Raw genomic sequence first — 20,525 nt, 5'->3', positions numbered from 1 at the left:
ATTCACACAACTACAACTCTAATTCAGACTTTCCTCGAGATGTCTGATACTTGGTTTAAAAAAATAATTAGATTACTGTTCACACTGACGTTAAGACTATAATCATAGGAGAATTCTTCGATCATCTTTCAAGACCTTTCAGAAACTGGCTTTTCTTTTGAGGCAGTATATTATTAGAGGTTTGGTCCTTTCCATCACAAAATCAATCAAAAAATTAACTAGTTAAATTGACATCCAGCATTTCATTTGATTTTGAACTGCAACATTATATGGTACTTCTTTTTAGGTGAAAAGGTATTATTTTGTTATATGATTAATGTCCTCTTACCTTCTCCCCCTAATTTTCCTGCAGCCCTGTATTACCTCATAACTATAGTATTAAGTTTTATTTTCCTGTCTTTTCTCTCCTTTTCAATCTTACCACCATATCTAACCAGCTGCAAAGACTTGTTTCTATTTCCACTTCATCTCTCCCATCAGTCCTGTTCTCTATGCTTAGAAAGCTACTCTCTTAAAAAAAAGAATTCATCCCTTGAACTAGAAAAACAGCCTCATCACTGATTTTCCTTTTTCTAGTCTTTCCCTTCTCTGATCCATCCACCAAATAGCTGCCAAAACAATATTGCTAGAACCCAAGACAAACTGTATCACTTGCTTATTTCAAAAGAGGTTTCCTATAGCTTTTACTTAAAAATAAAATCGAGTCTAGCACTTAAAGTCCTACATAATCTCATTCCAATGTGAAGACTTAAAGTCCAAAATCTAACACAAATACTCATCAAATCTTTGACCCCTCCACTCCCATTTAACTTACTTCACTTGGTTGTTTGTAAGGATCAAATGAGATAATATATAAAGCATTTTTACAAGCCTAATAGGGCTATAAAAATTTGAGCTATTTCCATCTCCATCACAAACTTTGCTAAGTATAACAATATTATATCCATCTCCAAAATGTATGTCATCCTACCTGTCCAGAGTGCAATCCCATCAAATTTACATCCAACAGAATAACCATCTTCCTTCAGAAACAGATACAGCCATTTCTGACATACTCAGAAATCAGTACTCTACCTCCAAAAATAATTTTGAATGACCATAAGAATTTGTATTTGCTTGACGTTTGCATGAATGAGTAGAATGTAAAATCCCTGAGAATAAAGATTGTCATATTCTTATCTTTACAGCTTTGGTATCTGGCACAGAGCAGACTGTAAACAAACTTTTATTAAACTGAATAAAAAACTTACTCTCTTGGCAATCAGCAGCCTAAACAGCTCCCAGGAGTTCACTTAATATTTTGATATCAGCAATTCAAAGAACAAGTCAGTGTCCTGACCTCCAGGCCCCACATGACTAACTTTCCAATGAACAGCACATTTGTTAACTATCTCAAACTCAACAAGTCCAAAAAAGAATTCATTACATTATTCCAAAATCTTTCCTTTACATAAAATTTCCTGTATCTGTTGGTGGTATCACTATCCCTACACTTACCAAGATTAGCTACTTTAGAGTCACCCTTGAGTTCTGCACCAAACCCCTCCCATGCCACGAATTCAAGTCTTGTCCATTCTACCTCCAGCATCTGTCTTCTACTCTTTACTAACACAGCCTCCCTCCTAGTTCAAACTTAACAACTTTTCACTTAGGAACTATTACTATATTTCCCTAATTGGTATCTATGCTTCTAGTCTCTCCCTTCTTCAATCTATGTAGCTCAAAAACAGATATTCTTAAAAAGTAGGCCTAATCCAACAATACACCTGCTCAAGAAGCTTTAATAGTTTTATCTCTAAGATATTACTCCAAACTTACCTGTGCCACTTTTAAAGTCTTTCACAATTTGGTTCTATTCTTATTCCAGGATTATTGTGTATTACTAACCTTCATATACCCTATGCTCCAGGAAAAGTGGCTTGCTTGCTCTTCTCAGTCAGTAAATATGATGCCATTTACCACCTCTGTGCCTTTACCCAGGCTGTCTCCCACACCAGGAATACTCTCCCTCCTCACTCCTGTTTCTTAAATATTGAATTTCCTTCTAAACTCAGCTCAAGGGGCATTTTGAGGGACCTTTTTTTTGTCAGCACCTAGCAAAATGTCCAGGATAGAGAAACAGTGGATCTGTAATTTCATTAGTAAACGAAACTACTGAGTGAAGAAATTTCCTCTGTAAGTCCAGGTCAGGATCAGTTTATAACTTCTAGTGTCAATTATCTAGAGATCTATGGTCATACTAACAGAAGTATTAAAGGCATGAACTGAACAAGGTTTTCCTGGCTGACTTCTATTATATCAAACTAACTGACCAGAACATACCAAGCAATTAATACTTAAGGAATGATTAATGAATAGAATGAGCCTTGAGAGGTTCCCCCAGATTAGCTATCAAAAACCTACAATTAAAAAAAAATCATCATCATAATGCTTAAATTTTATGTCGTTATACAAACCATTGAGAGGTGGATAAGTATAAGCCACATATTTTCTAGAAATTTCTAGAAATAGCAGAATTGATTGTACAATAGACACAATTGGCAAAGAGAAAAACTTGAATCCACAATGGTCTCACAGAAGAAATAAGGTAAAAATTTCATATTTCCGTCACGTAAGTGGTGTACCTTCACAAAGTAGTCCAAGTTCCTTTTGTGAAGAGTTAATTTACTGTCAAGCATTTCTTTCACCAAAATTATACTTGGTCATTAAGACACATTAACCTAGCCAACATTAGGAAACGAGGTAGTGACTCAAAAAGTTTGAAAAAAGCTACCTCTCTCAGGTCTTTATTTTAATAAGCCATTCAAAGTCCTGTCTAGATGGATTATGAGTCCAAAGATGTGAAATTCCATTACAGGAGGTATTTTCTACAAGCTCACTTTAAAAAAAAACACCACTATTACTTCACTTATCAAAGAAGGTGCCATTTAGAGGCAACAGTACTAAAACTGACTATATTTGGTTGATGGGTTATTTTTATTTTTATTTTGAATATTTTCCCATAGTTACATATTTCATGTTCTTTCCCTCTCCCCCAAGCCATGTCCTCTCTCTCCCCAAACTCCCATAAGTCCCCTTAGCCGATGCACAATTCCAGCGGGTTTTACATATATCATTGATCAAGGCCTAATTCTATATTATTGATAGTTGGACTAGAGTTATCGTTTAGTGTCTACATCCCAAATAATATCCGCATCAGCCCATGTGTTCAAGCAGTTGTTTTTCTTCTGTGTTTCTGCTCCCACAGTTCTTTCTCTGGATGTAAATAGTGTTCTTTCTCACAAGTCCTTCAGAATTGTCCTGGGTCATTGCATTGCTGCTAGTACAGAAGTCCATTACATTCTATTGTGCCACAGTATATCCATCTCTGTGTTCAATGTTCTTCTGGCTCTGCTCCTTTCACTCTGCATCAATTCCTGAAGGTCTTTCCAGTTCACTAGTTGATGGTTTTTTAGACACTGTTTGCACTGGGCTGCCACGTAATCAGTGTCAGTACTAGAGGACATTATTTGACTATACTCTTGATCAAATAAATACCATTTTGTTACAATTTTTAAAAACAAGTAAAATATTAGATATATTTGAATGTCTGGATGGTCCAAGGATACTTTTTCTTTATTTCTCCTAGACATAATGGAACCAAAAGTACAATAAGCCAAAGATGTACCAGTACAACAGAGCAAAAGACTGTTCATACCTTAAAACCACTTTCTTATTTATGCCTAGGAGTCTATAAATTAAAAAGGACAATATGAAACAAATGAATGAAAGGCTTAGATAGAAAAAATAAGTTGGAGACCAGACCTGTAAAATAACAGAAAAAGGTTGCTAAATTCGAAATTAAAGAAAAATCCACTCAAAGTCTTAACAACTTAATCGAAAGTGACTCCTAAACATAAGTTTCTAAGATTAGGAAAGGAAGTCCTATAAAAATAATCTAGTTCAATTCCACCATTTTACAGATGAGGGAACTGACAGCAGCCCATATCCCTACATGTGGTATTAAAACATGGAAATGTGAAACTGAAGTTTTCTACCTTCAAATCCAGCATGCTTTTCTATATCCCCTAATGACTTTCAAATATAACTATCTTCTTTGTGTAGCACTGAATTTCTGTGCCATTCTTTTGTACTTAATCATACACTATGCCTTAAGTGTGTCTGACATATCTCCATAATAAAATGTAATAGCGGAAATTTTTTCTTAACACTTTTTTAAAATTTCCACATCACCTATTATAGCATTAAATATATTTTTGATGCTCAAGAAACAATGATTCTTTTTCTAACTCTTTTATGAGTGGCAAAAAAAAGAAAGGGCAAAAGAAGGTTTTCTATCTTCTGTGAAAATTTAGGGATAAGAACTAGGGCTATGATTTCAATAATGCAAAGAACTTTTGGGTGGAGAAAGTCCCCCTAAAATGGAGATGGGAATCCTCACTACAACTTATACTCTTAGAGATCTCTCTAGAGCACTAAGAAATTAGGTTGCCCAAAGGGACATGAATAGGCATTAATTTTAGGTTTAAATCAACATCTCACACCCTTCACCAAGTTAAACTCAGAATGGGTGAATAACTTGAATATAAAGAAGAAAACCATAAGAAAATTAGGGGAACACAGAATAGTATACTTGTCAGATCTATGGGAAAGGGAAGAGTTTAAAGCCAAGCAAGAGTTAGAAAAAAATACAAAATGTAAAATAAATAATTTTGATGACATTAAATTAAAAAGGTTTTGTACAAACAAAAACAATGCAACCAAAATCAGAAGGGAAACTACAAACTAGAAAAAAAATCTTTATAACAAAAAACTCTGACGGAGGCCTAATTACTCAAATATACAAGGAGCTAAATCAATTGTATAAAAAAAAAATCAAGCCATTCCCCAATTGATAAATGGGCAAGGGAAATGAATAGGCAATTTTCAGATAAAGAAATCAAAACTATCAACAAGCACATGAGAAAGTGTTCTAAATCTCTAATAATTAGAGAAATGCAAATCAAAACAACTCTGAGGTACCACCTCACACCTAATAGACTGGTTAAAATGATAGCAGGAGAGAATAATAAATGTTGGAGCGGATGTGGCAAAATTGGGACATTAATATACTGCAGGTGGAGTTGTGAACTAATCCAACAGTTCTGGATAGCAATTTGGAACTATGCCCAAAGAGTTCTAAAAGACTGCCTGCCCTTCGATCCAGAAATACCATTGCTAGGTTTGTACCCCAAAGAGATCATAGGGAAAAAGATTTGTACAAAAATAATTACAGCCACACTCTTTGTGGTGGCAAAAAACTGGAAAACAAGGGTATTCCCGTTAATTAGGGAATGGCTGAACAAATTGTGGTATATGCTGGTGATGGAATACTATTGTCCTAAAAGGAATAATAAACTGGAGGAATTCCATGTGAACTGTAAAGACCTCCACGAATTGATGCAGAGTGAAAGGAGCAGAGCCAGAAGAACACTGTACACAGAGACTGATACAGTGTGGTAAAATAGAAAGTAATGGATTTCTGTACTAGCAGCAATGCAATGATCCAGGACAATTCTGAGGGACTTACGGAAAAGAACGCTACCCACATTCAGAGGAAGAACTACAGGAGTGGAAACACAGAAGAAAAACAACTGCTTCAACACATGGGTTGAAGTGGACATGATTTGGAATGTAGACTCTAAACGACCACCCCAGTGCAACTATCAATAATATGGAAATAGGTCTTCATCAAGGACACATATTAAAACCATTGGAAATGTGTGTTGGCTACCAGTTGAGGGGGGATAAGAACATGAATCATGGAACCAGGGAAAATTTTTCTAAGAAAGAAAAAGAAAAAGAAATTAGGTTTGCTAGAGTCAAACACCCAGATTAAAGAGGGTACCCCAACTTCTAAGAAAATAGAATCTATCAATAAATAGATAGGAAAAATGAGGAAAAAACAAAAAAAGCACTGACTCTAAAAAAATTTTATGGAGATAAAGAATAAGGTACATACACAGAAGGGGAAAGTGAAAGCAAAAGGAACCCACACAAAGTCCAAAAGAAAAATATGTACTTGACACAAATTCTCAAAGTGCTCAAAAAAAGTCTTCAAAAACCAATTAAGAGAGTCAGAGGAAAAGTGGGGAAAAGAAATGAATGTGATGCAAGAAGAAAGGAAAGTAATACAAGGAAAAATGAATGCGATGCAAGAAGAAATGGGCCAATTGAAAAAGGAGAACGAAAAACTTACAGAGAAAAATCAGGTTTTAAAAATAAGAATTGGCCATCTACAAACAAATTAAACAATAAAGCAGAATCAAAGGAATTAAAAAACAGAAGAAAACACGAAATATCTTATTGAAAAAACAATTGATCTAGAAAACAGATGTAGGAGAGACAATTTGAGAATTAGTATACTACCTGAAAGGTATAGAAATATAGTTAAGGATGGTTTGGTTTTCTAGGGTTTGTCGAAAGAAAGGAACTGTAAGGTAAGCTCTGGGCAAGGATTCTGGGTTACAAAGGAAATGTGGGTCTACAACTGAAAATAACTGAATTTCACCCCCTTCTTGGATTTTATTTGATCTGGGGGTGGGTTTTGGTCTCTCTACCTACAATTTCAAACTGAAGGAGGGTTCCGCTCTAAGGGATTCTCACTGGAAGGTCAGGATTTCATGGAGAAATCCTTGGAATCCAGGTAGAGCATTACTTGGAGAAAATCAATTTTGAGAAGTCCAGTTTTCTTCTGCCAATGGTCTAGCTGCCAGAATTCCTATTGGTTAAAGCAATCCAAAGCTTTCCATATATAACTTTGGTTACTTAGTACAGCAGCTACATCCAGGGTTTTTTTTTTTCCCTTTTCTTCCTTTATTAATTATTGGTGGGAAGTTTAGATTAATTCGAATACCTTGGGAAAGGGTTTAGATAGGGCCCAGAGAAGAAACATAAGGCTTCCCTTAAGCAAGAAATGTAGAAGTTGGATGGAGGTAGTTTCAATAGAGTTAGGGTCATACCTATCCACTTACCCTTATTCCTGTTGTTAAAATAAACTTTGTTTCATAATAAAAGGGTTTGGTGCTTAATTGGTCCTGGAAAGTTCCTAGGTGGATGGTAACATCTGATATCCCTCTAAGATACTTCCACATTACAAAGTCATGATCAAGCAAAAACTCTAGACATCATATTACAAGGAATTATCAAAGATAACTGCTCAGAGATCCTTAAACAAAAAAATGAAATTGAAAGAATTCACATATCAACTTCAGAAAGAAATCCTCAAATGACAATTTCATGGAATATAATGGATGAATATTCATAAAAATATAAATGCCTAGATTACAGAAGAATAAATAGATTAACTAATCCTAATGCTATACAAATTACTTGACAAAATAAGCAAAGAAGAAATCTTACCAAATTCTTTAATGAAGCAAAAATGGTACTGATTCCAAAGCCAAAAACAGAGAAAGAAAACTATAGACCAATCTCCTTAGTGAAGAAAGATACAAAAATTCACCATGTCAATAATCAAACCAACAGAAATCACAAGACTAGCTCAATAGTTACAGAAAAAGACTTTGACAAATTATAATACCCATTCCAATTGGAAACACTAAAATGTATAGGAATGGAAGGGCCTTTCCTAAAAATAATAAATAGTATATATCTAAAAGCATCAGCAAATATCATCTGCAATGGGAATAAGTTAGAAGCCTTCCTAATAAGATCAGGAATGAAGCAGGGATGCCCATTATCACCTTTATTATTTAATATTGTACTAGAAATACTAGCAGTAGCAATTAGAGAAGAAAAAGAAACTGAAGGGATTAAAATAGGAAAAGAGAAAACTAAACTATCACTCTTTGAAGATATCATAAAGAATCCTAGAAAATCAACTATTAATTAACAACTTTAACAAAGTTGCAGGGTACAAAATAAACCCACATAAATCATCAGCATTTCTGTCTATTTCCAACACAACACAGCAGCAGGAGTTAGAAAGAGAAACTATTTTAAATCACCTTAGATAGTATAAAATATTTAGGAATCTATCTGATGAGACAAACACAGGAATTATATGAAAACAACCACAAAACACATCACACAATTAAAACTGGACCTAAATAATTGGAAAAACATTAATTGCTCATGGTAGGACGAGCTAATATAATAAAAATGTCAATCCTGCCCAAATTAATTTACTTATTCAGTGCCATACCTATCAAATTACAAAGAAAAATTTTATAGAATTAGAAATAATTATAGCAAAATTCATTTGGAAGGGCAAAAGATTGAGAATATCAAGGGAGATGATGAAAAAAAAATATGAAGGATAGGGGCCTAGCAGTATCAGATCTTAAACTGTACTATAAAGCAGAAGGTAGGATCAGTGGAATAGACTTGGGATAAATGACCTCAGCAAGTTAGTGTTTGATAAACCCAAAGATTGCAGCTTTTGCTAGAAGGAATGCTATCCACACTGAGCGAAAGAAATGTGGGAATAGAAATGCAGAAGAAAAGCATATGATTTATCACTTGTTTATATGCGTATATGATTTGAGGTTGTGGTTTTAAAAGAATATTCCATTACAAAAATGAATAATTTAGAAATGGGTATCAAGTGATAACATTTGTATAACCCAGTGCAATTGCTTCTCATCTCCAGGAGGTGAGAGGGAAAAGAGGAAGGAGACAACATTACTCATGAAACAATGGGGAGGTGGGGGGGGATTTTTTTTTAATTTAATTTTTTTAAAAAAGGAAGTCCAAGACCCATTACAGGGTTCTTCATAGGAAAAAATGCCTACTGGAAGCTTTGCCATTTAGTTACTAAGTTCAGACAGAGATCCTGGGGCAGACTTCTGTTCCAAAGCAGGACCTGGGAAATATATGAGGAGATAGAAGCAAATTCAGAAGGATGTAGCTGCTAGATGGCTCAGCTAAGCAGGGTCTAAGCACTTGTTTTAAGATCAGTCTGAAAGAATCCCAGAATAAAGGGAAACTTATAGTTCTGGCACTCTACAGTAGCAGCTTTACCACTTGGCAGATAGTAGAAGAGATGAGCTGCAGTCTAATGTTGCTAAGATCCAAACTCAAATTAGGAACTTACAGAGCACAGACCAGAAAGGCAACAATCAGACTTTACTCTGAATCAAAACACTTTAGGATCACTGAAAGCTTGCAGGTCCCCAACCTGAGTTGTAAAAAAACCATCCCAACATCAAGTTGGAAGTCAAGAACTAGGATGCAAGAATGAGCAAAATATTTAACTTTTTTTTTTTTAAAGCATTGCACTGTAAAAAGAGACACAAACTCGGAAAATATCTACAAGAAAATCTTCGAACAAAAGCATGAAGATAAATTCAAGCAGAATTCATGGAAGAAAGGGATTAAGACGTAAAGAAATGGAAAGGTAATATAAAACCTTGCTCAAGCATAAAATGTTCTGAAAATCAGAATGGAACAGAACAATGAATTCTTTTTCTCCCTTCAAAATTTAATTAATTAATTGGGAGCATTTTTTAATGCTTACAAGATTCATGTTCTCTCAAGATCTCTTTATCATCTCTGATAACCTGATAAGGACAGTTTTAGTTGATAAGGAAATAATGAACACTGAACATCTTTTAGCTCATCTCATGCTTCCAGCTCTGTCTCCAGGAGCATGGATTCTATTATATTTATTTCAAGACTCATTTCACACAAAAGAACCCCGCCCCAAAACTTTGCAGATGCGCAGAAGTTATAAATTATGTCATATCAAAACAAAAAAGGTCTCATGGGCTTCAGAATAGACCAAGGCCAAGGCTGAATGTTGACTGAGTTCTTATCAAAAAGCCAAGTCAGGGAATATTTTTCTCAATTTTGAATTGCTTCTGCTAAGGTTTTGGCCTTGGCTATACCAGGCAGCTGCATTCCTGGCCAAAGGGGGACAGTGTTAATCTTTTAAATGTTTGCCCACTAGGAACCTAAAGCTCTTCAATAAGGCCACAATACTTTTCAACAAGAAATCACAAGGATCACAAAAGGGGTCAAAATAGGAGTCTCAGATTTTTATCTACTCTCTTATTGGCTTCCCACAATGTTCTTTCCCTCTCCTCTACCCAAGGAATAATCCTACTGGGTTTTACATTTGAAATAAAAAAAAAAAAAGTTGAAATAAAAATGTCAGAGGATGAATTTGAACTAGTGTCTTTCTGACTCTGGGCATAATACCCTATCTATCCACTGTAACACCTAGCTGTACCGCTATTTAACATGATAGGAATTGAAATAGCAAACATCAAGCAACTGAACAACATATTGGCTGTTGAATTCATTTCAGGAGAGGTCAAGCTTTCTCCTTACTATATATATCATTGTTCAGGACCTAATGACCCATTTCCATATTATTAACATTTGCACTAGGGTGATCCTTTAGAGTCTATATCTCCAATCATATCCCCATCGAACCATATGACCAAGCAGTGGTCTTCTTCTGTATTTATACTCCCACAGTTTGTTCTCTGGATGTGGACGGCACAGAACAGTGATTCCCAAAATGGGCTCCACAGCACCTGGTGGGTGCTGCAACAATCCAGGGGGGTGGTGATGGCCACCAGTGCATTTATCTTTCCTATTAATTGCCACTGAAATTTAAAAAAAAATTAATTTCCAGGGGGCTAAGTAATATTAAAGTTTGGAAACCACTGGCACAGAACAACGCATCTTTGAGAAAATAAGAAATACTAAAAGAAGATCAAAGAATTGAAAAAAATAGAAGAAAATTTGAAATATCTCACGGCAAAAAAAAAAAATAAAAATTGATCTGGAAAACATCAAGGTGAAAAAAAATTTAAATAATTGAACTATCTAAAATCCATGACCACAAAAAACCAAAAACACCCTGCACACCATATTTGGAGAAATTTAAAGGAAATTGGCCCAATTTCTTAGAACCAGAGGGCAAAGTTGAAATAAAAATGTCAGAGGATGAATTTGAACTAGCGTCTTCCTGACTCTGGGCATAACACCCTATCTATCCACTGTAACACCTAGCTGTACCGCTATTTAACATGATAGGAATTGAAATAGCAAACATCAAGCAACTGAACAACATATCGGCTGTCAAATTCATTTCAGGAGAGGTCAAGCTTTCTCCTTACTATATATATCATTGTGTCCCATCCTACTCCCATCCCCAAGGATAAGCCTGCTCAGAGTCCCTTAAGGGTAAACCTTTTTAGACCAAAGATTGTATCATGGTATCAAAAGCTCTGCAGGAAATACAATGAATTCTCTGCCAGCAAATCTGATCCACACCAGCAGTTTGTCTGATCATTTTCTCTATGAGGAGTTGTACTGAATAATGTCCTTGCGTCTAGACAGGACCCTTGGGTAGAGCCACCAGGTCAGAGCATTGGCAATGGCATTGCAAGGCTCTGTACGTGCCACATTCCTCTTTGGTAAGATAACCAGAAATCTATTTCCTCTTGTGTGTTTAAAAATAATTGCAATTTTTTTTCTGATCTGAAAACAGGAGATATGAACCAGTAAGTCTCTTTTGCTTACTTCCCTTGATGCAAAGAAGCTATTGCATCCATTAAGCCGCCAAGAAGTAGACAAAACACAAGATTCCACTAAATAGATATTTATTAAGTGCCAAATATTATATAAAGGTCAATTGGATATGCCATTTTGATTAAATATAATACTTGGCCTGATGAAACTAGTTTTATAAGATATGATATATTCACAAAAAATGGAATAAGTATAATATAGAAGAGGACTTATATGAAAATACATTGTAAAAAGTAAAATGCATAAAAAGAAAGAGAGCTATATAAAGAATAAGAACCAAGCTCATGATTTTATTGCTTTAGGGAACTCCTAGGGAGGAAACATTGTTTACTGATTTAATTTGGGTCCTTTTCTGCAACATATACTTAGAAAATTGCCTAAAGAACTGAAACCACAGTCAAACCACCACTACTGTAAATAATTTTGAGAGGCACAGAACTGGAATGTGTGTTGGATTTGAGATCAAGAAAGTTTGAGTATGAATCATTCCTCAAAAATTTACTTGCTATGTGAACCTGGATGAATCATTTAACTTTGCTGAGCCTGACATTTCTAATCTGTTAAATGAAAATAATACACTTGCCTCAAAAGAGGGGCTGAGAGCATCAAATGAAATAACATATATGAATTGCTCTGCAAAACATAGTCAGCTAAAATAAGCAACGAAGGAGTTTTACCATATTCCTCTTATGACACAAATATGGTATTGATTTTAAAGGCAGGTAGACCAAAAACAGAGAAAGAAAGCTACAGACCTATCTCCTTAATGAACATAGATGCAAAAATCTTAAATAGAATACTAATAAAAAGATTCCATCAAGTTATCACAAGATTATTCACTATGATCAAGTGAGATTTATACCAGGAATGTGTAATGCAAAAGATGCAAGAGAGAGGTTTTTGCCCTTGCAGGGGGCCAACTAAAAACAGTTGAGCCTTAGAATTCTGAGAGAAAGTTCAGTTGGTCCCTGATGCTTGAACAGAGCAGAAGGATCAACCAGAGATTTATTTTGGCTGTCGGTTTGCTTTGGCCTGTGCCTTGTCTTTGGACAATTTGTACCTAGTTAATTTCTCTGGACCTCTCCCTGACCTTCTCCATATCATTTCCCTGTTTCCCTGCCTGTTTTCCCGGGGCTCTGGGAGGCACGGTGACTTTTGGGTTTTAGTGAAAAGACTTTGTGGGTTTAATAGGACATCCTTTTATTCAAACTATCCCTTTAGTATACCCTCTACCTTAAAAACAGCCAAATCTTCCCAGGCTGAGAGAGCAGGTTCTCTCTCAGTCTAACTCATTCCTGTGACCCTCCCCCATATTGAGTTTCTCCCTAGCAGTTGTCAGAAACCCCAATCCCTTCTCTCCTTCCAGACCAACCCTGGAACATTAATAAAATCCTTGGTGGGGGGGAGCTGGGTAGCTCAGTGGATTGAGAGCCAGACCTAGAGACGGGAGGTCCTAGGTTCAAATCCGGCCTCAGACACTTCCCAGCTGTGTGACCCTGGGCAGGTCACTTGACCCCCATTGCCTACCCTTACCACTCTTCCACCTATAAGTCAATACGGAGAAGTTAAGGGTTAAAAAAAAAACAAAACCCTTGGTTACCTAATTAAACCCTCTGGAGAATCTTTGTGTTGAAGAAATTAGGCAAGGGTGAAGGGGAAGGAATAATTCTCTTTTATTTCCTGAGAGAACTGGAGGCATCCTTCCTGGGAGGAAGTAGTTGTTGGATACTTCCTCCTGAATTCCTTCAGTTTCACTGACAGGGAGGAGCCTTATGACTTCTCCTTTGAGGATTTGAGAAACTGACAAGAAGCCCTCAAGTCAGACTCAAACCACTTCTGTCTGACCCTATTCCTTGTGTCTGTAAAAGTACCTTTCTTGCCTGGAAGGGTTCAGCTTATTACCCCAATATCCTCTGTCTCTAGCTTGGGTGTCTAGTCTGTGTCAGCTGCCTCTCCTGAACACCTCACCCTATACCTTTACCATCCTAATACTACCTTTTCCATTCCTCCCTAAACTCAGCCATCCCTTTCATTCCTCTCCTATTACCTCCATCATCTTTTACCCCTCCGTCACTCAGCAAGGGAAGAAAATCACCCCCGAACTTTAGTGTACCCCCCTTTTATCCATTACAAATGCAAGGATGGTTTAATGTTAGGAATCATTCACATAACTGACCATATCAACAACCAAACCAACAGAAATCACATGCTTATCTCAAAAGATACATAAAAAGCCTTTGACAAAATACAACACCCATTCCTATTGAATTCTATACTAGAAAGTATATGAATAGGAGGGCTTTTCATAAAAATAAAACACAGTATACATCTGAAACCATCAGCAAGTATCATCTGCAATGGGGACAAGTTAGAAATGATCCCAATAAGATCAGGAGTGAAGCAAGGATGCCCATTATTTAACATTGTACTAGAAACACTAGCAGTAGCAATTAGAGAAGAGAAAGAAATTGAATGTATTAAAATAGGCAATGAGGAGACCAAGCTATCACTCTTTGCAGATGATATGATTGTCTACTTAAAAAATCCTAGAGAATCAACTTAAAAGTTAGTAGAAATAATCAACAACTTAAGCAAAGTTGCAGGATACAAAATAAATGCACATAAATCATTAGCATTTCTATATATTTCCAACACATTGCAGCAGGAAGAGTTAGAAAGAGAAATTCCATTTAAAATCACCCTAGACAATATAAAATACTTAGGAATCTATTTGCCAAGACAAACACAGGAGTTATACGAACACAACTACGAAACCCTTTCCACACAATTAAAACTAGACCTAAACATTTGGAAAAACATTGAGTGCTCATGGGTAGGATAAGCTAACATAATAAAAATGACCATCCTACCCAAACTAATTTAACAATTTAGTGCTAAACCTATCAAACTACCAAAACACTTTTTTACTGAATTAGAAAAAACTATGGCTAAGTTCATTTGGAAGAACAGAACAAGAATATCAAGGGAAATAATGAAAAAAAAAATATGAAGGAAGGTGGCCTAGCAGTACCAGATCTTAAACTGTACTATAAAACAACAATATGGTACTGGCTAAGAGGCAAAAGGGAGGATCAATGGAATAGACTAGGGGTAAGCGACCTCAGCAAGACAGTCTTTGATAAACCCAAGGAACCCAGCTTTTGGGACAAGAACTCACTATTTGACAAAAACTGCTGGGAAAATTGGAAAACAGTATAGGAAAAATTAGGTCTAGTTCAACATCTAACACCCTATACCAAGATAATTTCAAATTGGGTAAATAACTTAAATATAGGGAATGAAATCATGAATAAATTAGGTGAATATAGAATAGTATACCCCATCAGATCTGTGGGAAAGGAAGGAATTTAAGACAAAGCAAGAGATAGAGAACATTATAAAATGTAAAATGAATGATTTTGATGACATCAAATTTAAAAGGTTTTGTAGAAATAAAACCAATGTAATCAAAATCAGAAGGAAAGCAACAAACTGGTAAAAAATCTTTATAACAAAACTCTGACAAAGGTTTAATTTCCCAAATATATAAGGAACTAAGTCAAATTTACAAAAAAATCAAGCCATTCCCAATCAGCAAATGGTCATGGGATATGAATAGGCAGTTTTCACATAAAGAAATCAAAACTATCAATAATCACATGAAAAAGTGTTCTAAATTTCCTTCTGACTAGAGAAATGCAAATTAAAACAATTCTGAGGTACCACCTTACACCTAGTAGATTGGCCAATATGGCAGCAAAGGAAAGTGATAAAATGTTGGAGATGATGTGGCAGAATTGGGACACTAATACACTGCTGGGGGAATTGTGAATTAATCCAACTATTCTGGAGGGCAATTTGAAATTATGCGCAAAGGACTTTAAAAGATTGCCTGCCCTTTGATCCAGCCATACTACTGCTCGGTTTGTACCCCAAAGACATGATAAGGAAAAAGACTTGAACAAAAAGATTTATAGCAGAGCTCTTTGTGGTGGCAAAAAAATGGAAAATGGAGGGATGTCCATCAATTGGGGAATGGCTGAACAAATTGTGGTAATCTGATGGTGATGAAATACTATTTTGCTGAAAGGAATAATGAACTGGAGCAATTTGATGTGACCTCCAGGAATTGATGCAGACTGATATACTATGACACAATCGAATGTAATAGATTTTTCTACTAGTAGCAATGCAATGATCCAGAATAATCCAGAGGAACTTATGAGAAAGAACATTATCCACATCCAGAAAAAGAACTATGGGAATAGAAATGCATAAGAAAAAATAGGATCAATCAAATGGCTCAATGGGAATTTGATTGGGGTATTGGTATTAAAAAGTCACTCTATTGCAAATATGAATAATATATAAATAGGCTTGGAACAATGATACATGAATAAACCAGTGGAATTGCTTGTCAGCTAGGGGCAGGGAAGAGGGTTGGGAAAAATCATGAATGCTGGAACCATGGGAAAATATTATAAACAAACAAACAAACAAACAAACAAATAAATAAATAAATGGGTTTTATGTCCCCAAATGTAATTTGGAACAGACGCTGAAGTTGATAAATGGTGAATTGTCCAGCCTGAGAAGACTGAACCACTTATATAGGCCATAGAGAAAGCTCCTTAAAAAGGGAAGGAGTCAGAAATTAAAGATTAAGAAATTCAAATAACATCCTATTCTGCGCCTACCAGAAAATGGAGGAAGATTTTAAATGTTCTTAAGAGCAATGGAGCTCAAGGAGACCTACCCTAAAAAAAAAAAAAAAAAAAAAAAAAGAGATGAACATTCAAGGAAAAAGAAGTATTTGAAACATTCTTGGAAAGAAAACTAGACATGAAGAGATTATTCACTTCTCAAATGCACAAGACAACAGAAATACTTAACAAATATAGCAACCTAGAATGACATCAAGAAAACATAAATAAACAATTAAGAGACTTCTCTCTAAAAGTACACAAGACAAGGATGAGAGTACAAGTTACACAGACATGATGATAAGAGTAACAGACTAGAAACAGCATGGGCTGAAGCTCAGAACATCTGGCCTATAGGTGGATCAATGTTTTTATTTTCTTTTTCTTATAGTGAGACTAAGTCATAAAATAGGTGAGCTCATAAAAAAGGAGAGAGAAGGGAAAAGATAGAGGGAAATGGGTGATCTAGACTAAGCAAGTTAAAGACTAACAGTTAAGAGCAAATAACTCCTGTAATTTTTCAGGAAAAAGAGAGTACAGGAAAATGGGCAAGGAGGCAAAGGGAAGGATTAAAAAGAGAAGAAAGGGGGAAACTTTTATTCATTGGAGGAAAGGATATTACTAATGAGTATTCCTATGGGAGAGGATCTTTACATTGGGTATTATCTGTAGGGATTTGGTACTTCTAAGGGGAAAATGTCATTCTGCCTAGGGAGAAAGGGAATCAGAGCTCCTGGGGATATCTGACAACTCAATAGATTAGCAGGGTCTAGATCCAGTGAAGAGATGAATGAGGGACACAAATGCCAAGGAGAGAGTAAAAGTAGGAAATAACTGCACAAATAGGGATGTAAGAATCCTACAACAGGGCAATATTCTCTCTATCACTTAGAAGAACTGGCATTTCTAAAAATGAGAAAAGTGAAGAGCAACAGAAAAAAAAAAAGAGGGCAAGGGGAGAAAATCTACAAAGTAATAATTGAAAACTATTTAGGAGAGTCCTCAAAATAGGAAGACCACAAAAGTTAAGTTCAGGATAAATTTTTAAAAAGAACTAAATAAAAATAAAAAGAATAAAAAATATAGAGACAAAAAGAAAATAAATACAAAAGATATAAGGGAAACAAATCTTTTAGAAAAAGGTTCAGGAAACAAATTTTGTAAAAAGTAGTGAACAAAACAAGTGGAAGGGGAGGAGAAGAAGGGATTGGAATTGATTATTTAACTAAAGAGTTAATAAAAGAATTAAATATTCTTTTCTAAAAAATATTCTTTAAAAAGAAAGAATTTAACTAGATAAAAGCAAGAAAGAAAAAGGAACCAATAAGCAACATTCCAAATCTAGATATAGGAGTAAAAGCCAGAGGGGAGTGGCAGAAAGCTGAAGTGTAAGAGCTGGTAGAATGAGGGCTGCTTTAAAAAGAGATTAAACAAAAGAAACATAATACTGTACTGTCATAAAATTGTTAACAGTGGGAAGGGGGAAATCCAAATTTTTGAAAAAACGTAGTATTAGAAACAAATATAAAATCTAACTCATAACTTCAAATTTCAATAGATTCAATAAATAAATAAAACAAAAAGAATGAAATTAAATAATGAAATAAAATTCTACAATTTTTTAGTTACAAGAAATACCAAATTAAAAACAGAGACATGCTCAAAATAAAAATGAGGAACTGAAAAAAAAATAAAAGAAAATTGTTTGGAAGATGTATAATCATGGAAAAGGTCCAAAAACTAAAAATAAACAAATGTCTTCCTTCCAAAGTTAAGATATTTCAACCTTTAAATTTCATGTACATTAATTAATTAATCACAATACAGTCACTTAAAACAAGTTTTACAGTTAAATCATACTAATTATAGCATAAGTTTTCAAATTTTTTTCTAACAATATGTTCTATTATACTTCACTGACAAGAAGAGGACCAAGATAATGACACCTATGGCCATAAAAACTGGACACAGCCAAACAGATATGATTCCAAGACTTATGTTCAGAGCATCATCCTATGCCTATCACCTTAGAGTTTGGTGAGAGTTAAGTCATGAAAAATTCCTTTATGTAATTATTTATAATAACAACAGGTTGCTTCTATATCTGAGCACCAGAAATTTAATTAACTTTGACTATTCTCTTAAAATTTTCTTCAATTTTCAAATCTTTTTATCTTACCTTCAGATCCTCCAGTAATCTCAGTATAGCTTTGCTACCATCTCATCACTTTCATCCTTTGATAAATCTTTTAGACCAATTTAAGGACTATGCAAAAAAGTATTCCAGCTGAAAAGGACTTCAGAGGTCACCGAATTCAACCTCACACAACCCATAAAACAATTACTCTTCAACTTCCTTATTTTCCTATTCACCACCAGATAAGCTCTTTTTAAATTACCCTCTAACTTACATGTATTTCCCCTAGAAGAAGGTAAGCCCAATCAGGGCAAGAAATTTTCATTTGTATTCTTTGTATTCTAATCACCAAACACAATGAATTACACATAGTAGATGTTTCATAATTTTTTGTGGAACTGAACTGACTATGCTTTCAGAAAAATGCAAAAAGGGAACCAACTAAACCTTGTTGACAGCTTTGAAGCCAATCATCTACTAAACCTATCCCTTACAATTTATTAAACATATTCTGCTCTCAAATCAAATGTAGGTTTGCTTTGTAGTAAAAAATTATAAAACCTTCACCATGTAGAACTAACTCAGGAAGCATTGTTAAATTGTGTTTGCTTCTGAGCCTCGGGCCAGACGCTTTCCTGACTGGATGTTTGATATCATCAAGAAAGCCCCCAACCAATCTATTCTTTAGAGACACTGTAAGACTGATCTCTACAAAGCACTGACAAGAGCACTACAGGGATCATAGAAAAGCTGTAAACAAACCACATGCCATTTATTACCAGCAGTGCCAAGGAGTAGTTACCCTCCTGCTCAGAGCTTCCCCAATGTGGGAGTTGGCATAGCTTCCTTCTTCCAAGCAGGAAGCTCATTAGCAAATTCATTTATCTTCTTACAATTCTGGGGGAAATGTCTATCAACACAATATGGGGTAAAGGGACAAGGGATTAAACTGCAGATTATGGCACTCAAATAACTGTCTTTTTGCTGAACTAAATTGTCTGTGAAGCACAGTACTATGCTTAAAGCAGTAATTGGAACTCAAGACTCAAAACAGTAGCAAAAGGAAAACCAATCACTTCTGACCAATTATGCAGCATGGGAAGAACTGAAAAAGGGAAGGGGGAGGAATGGGCCAACAGATTATAGGTAACAGATTAAAATTTACTACTAGCATTAAATTAGCACAGTATCCGCTACATAAGTAGGTATGTTATAAATGCATACTAATTGATTGAATGAGAAAGTATACTGTCAAACTAGACCTCCAAAGAAATGTTTATACTTACATAGAAGTACAAACCAAAGGGGAAAAAAAACACTTTTATTCCCCAAAATAATTTTCAATCTAGTTTGTAAATGAATATGTGTTGAAGTAATAAAATAAGAAAGTAAATTCCTTAACTGACAGCTAGGATAAGATTCTCAACAAAGTTGCATCCTGGGGAATGAGAAAAAGAACACAAAACTAATGAAAATATTGGGATAAGAAACAAAGGATATTCACTACAATTAATACCATCGCATCCATTTGGAGACCAAAAAGGAAAAAGCTGATGAAGTAATAAAAGAAAGAAAGTATAGTGGGGCAAGGAAGAGAAGCTTCTGCCCTAAACACAGACCCTTACCTTGAATCAAAAACAACTTAGTTTCTATGCTCACTGCCAAACCTTGTTTGTTCTCTGAAGGAGTAATGAATAAAATAAGACTGGTCTCCTTTCCTAAACCCACTCATAAGACATGGGTACTAAGAGCCAGCACAAATGAATTCAAAAACCAGATAGGATAACAAAATCAGTTGGTTTGGTCTTTCAAGCAGGCAGCTTGGCAGCATTCATGCCTGATTTTTGCTCCAGGATCTGGCAATGTCAAATTAAACTGAAAGATTAAATTGACCTTGTACTTAATGACATCCTTGCTTCTGGCTTCTCTAGGAGAGCATCTACTATCCTTCTGTTGGAGCCAATGATCAGCAGAAGATCAATTGTGACACAAAGCTGTCAGAGAACATAAAATTGTTAGATAAATCTATGCGAGATTTACAAAAAATAAAAGTCAACACCTTCCCTCAAAAAAAATTTTTTAAAAGGAAGAAGTTGAGGAAAGTGTTATTCATCCCATTTATCCTAAGGACACTGGAC

The 20,525-nt window shown here is 35.2% G+C and overlaps 1 protein-coding gene across 1 annotated transcript in view; it reads right to left on the bottom strand.

Annotated features, from left to right (window-relative positions):
• The window catches only part of MAD1L1 (mitotic arrest deficient 1 like 1), a 941,076-nt gene that overhangs the window by 711,824 nt on the left and 208,727 nt on the right, over positions 1-20,525 (bottom strand). The gene's annotated exons all lie outside the window — the stretch shown is intronic.

Source organism: Gracilinanus agilis, chromosome 1, assembly GCF_016433145.1.
Source record: "Gracilinanus agilis isolate LMUSP501 chromosome 1, AgileGrace, whole genome shotgun sequence".
Taxonomy (NCBI): domain Eukaryota; kingdom Metazoa; phylum Chordata; class Mammalia; order Didelphimorphia; family Didelphidae; genus Gracilinanus; species Gracilinanus agilis.
Note: the sequence above shows the minus strand (reverse complement) of the source record. Positions and strands in the feature narration are given on the sequence as shown.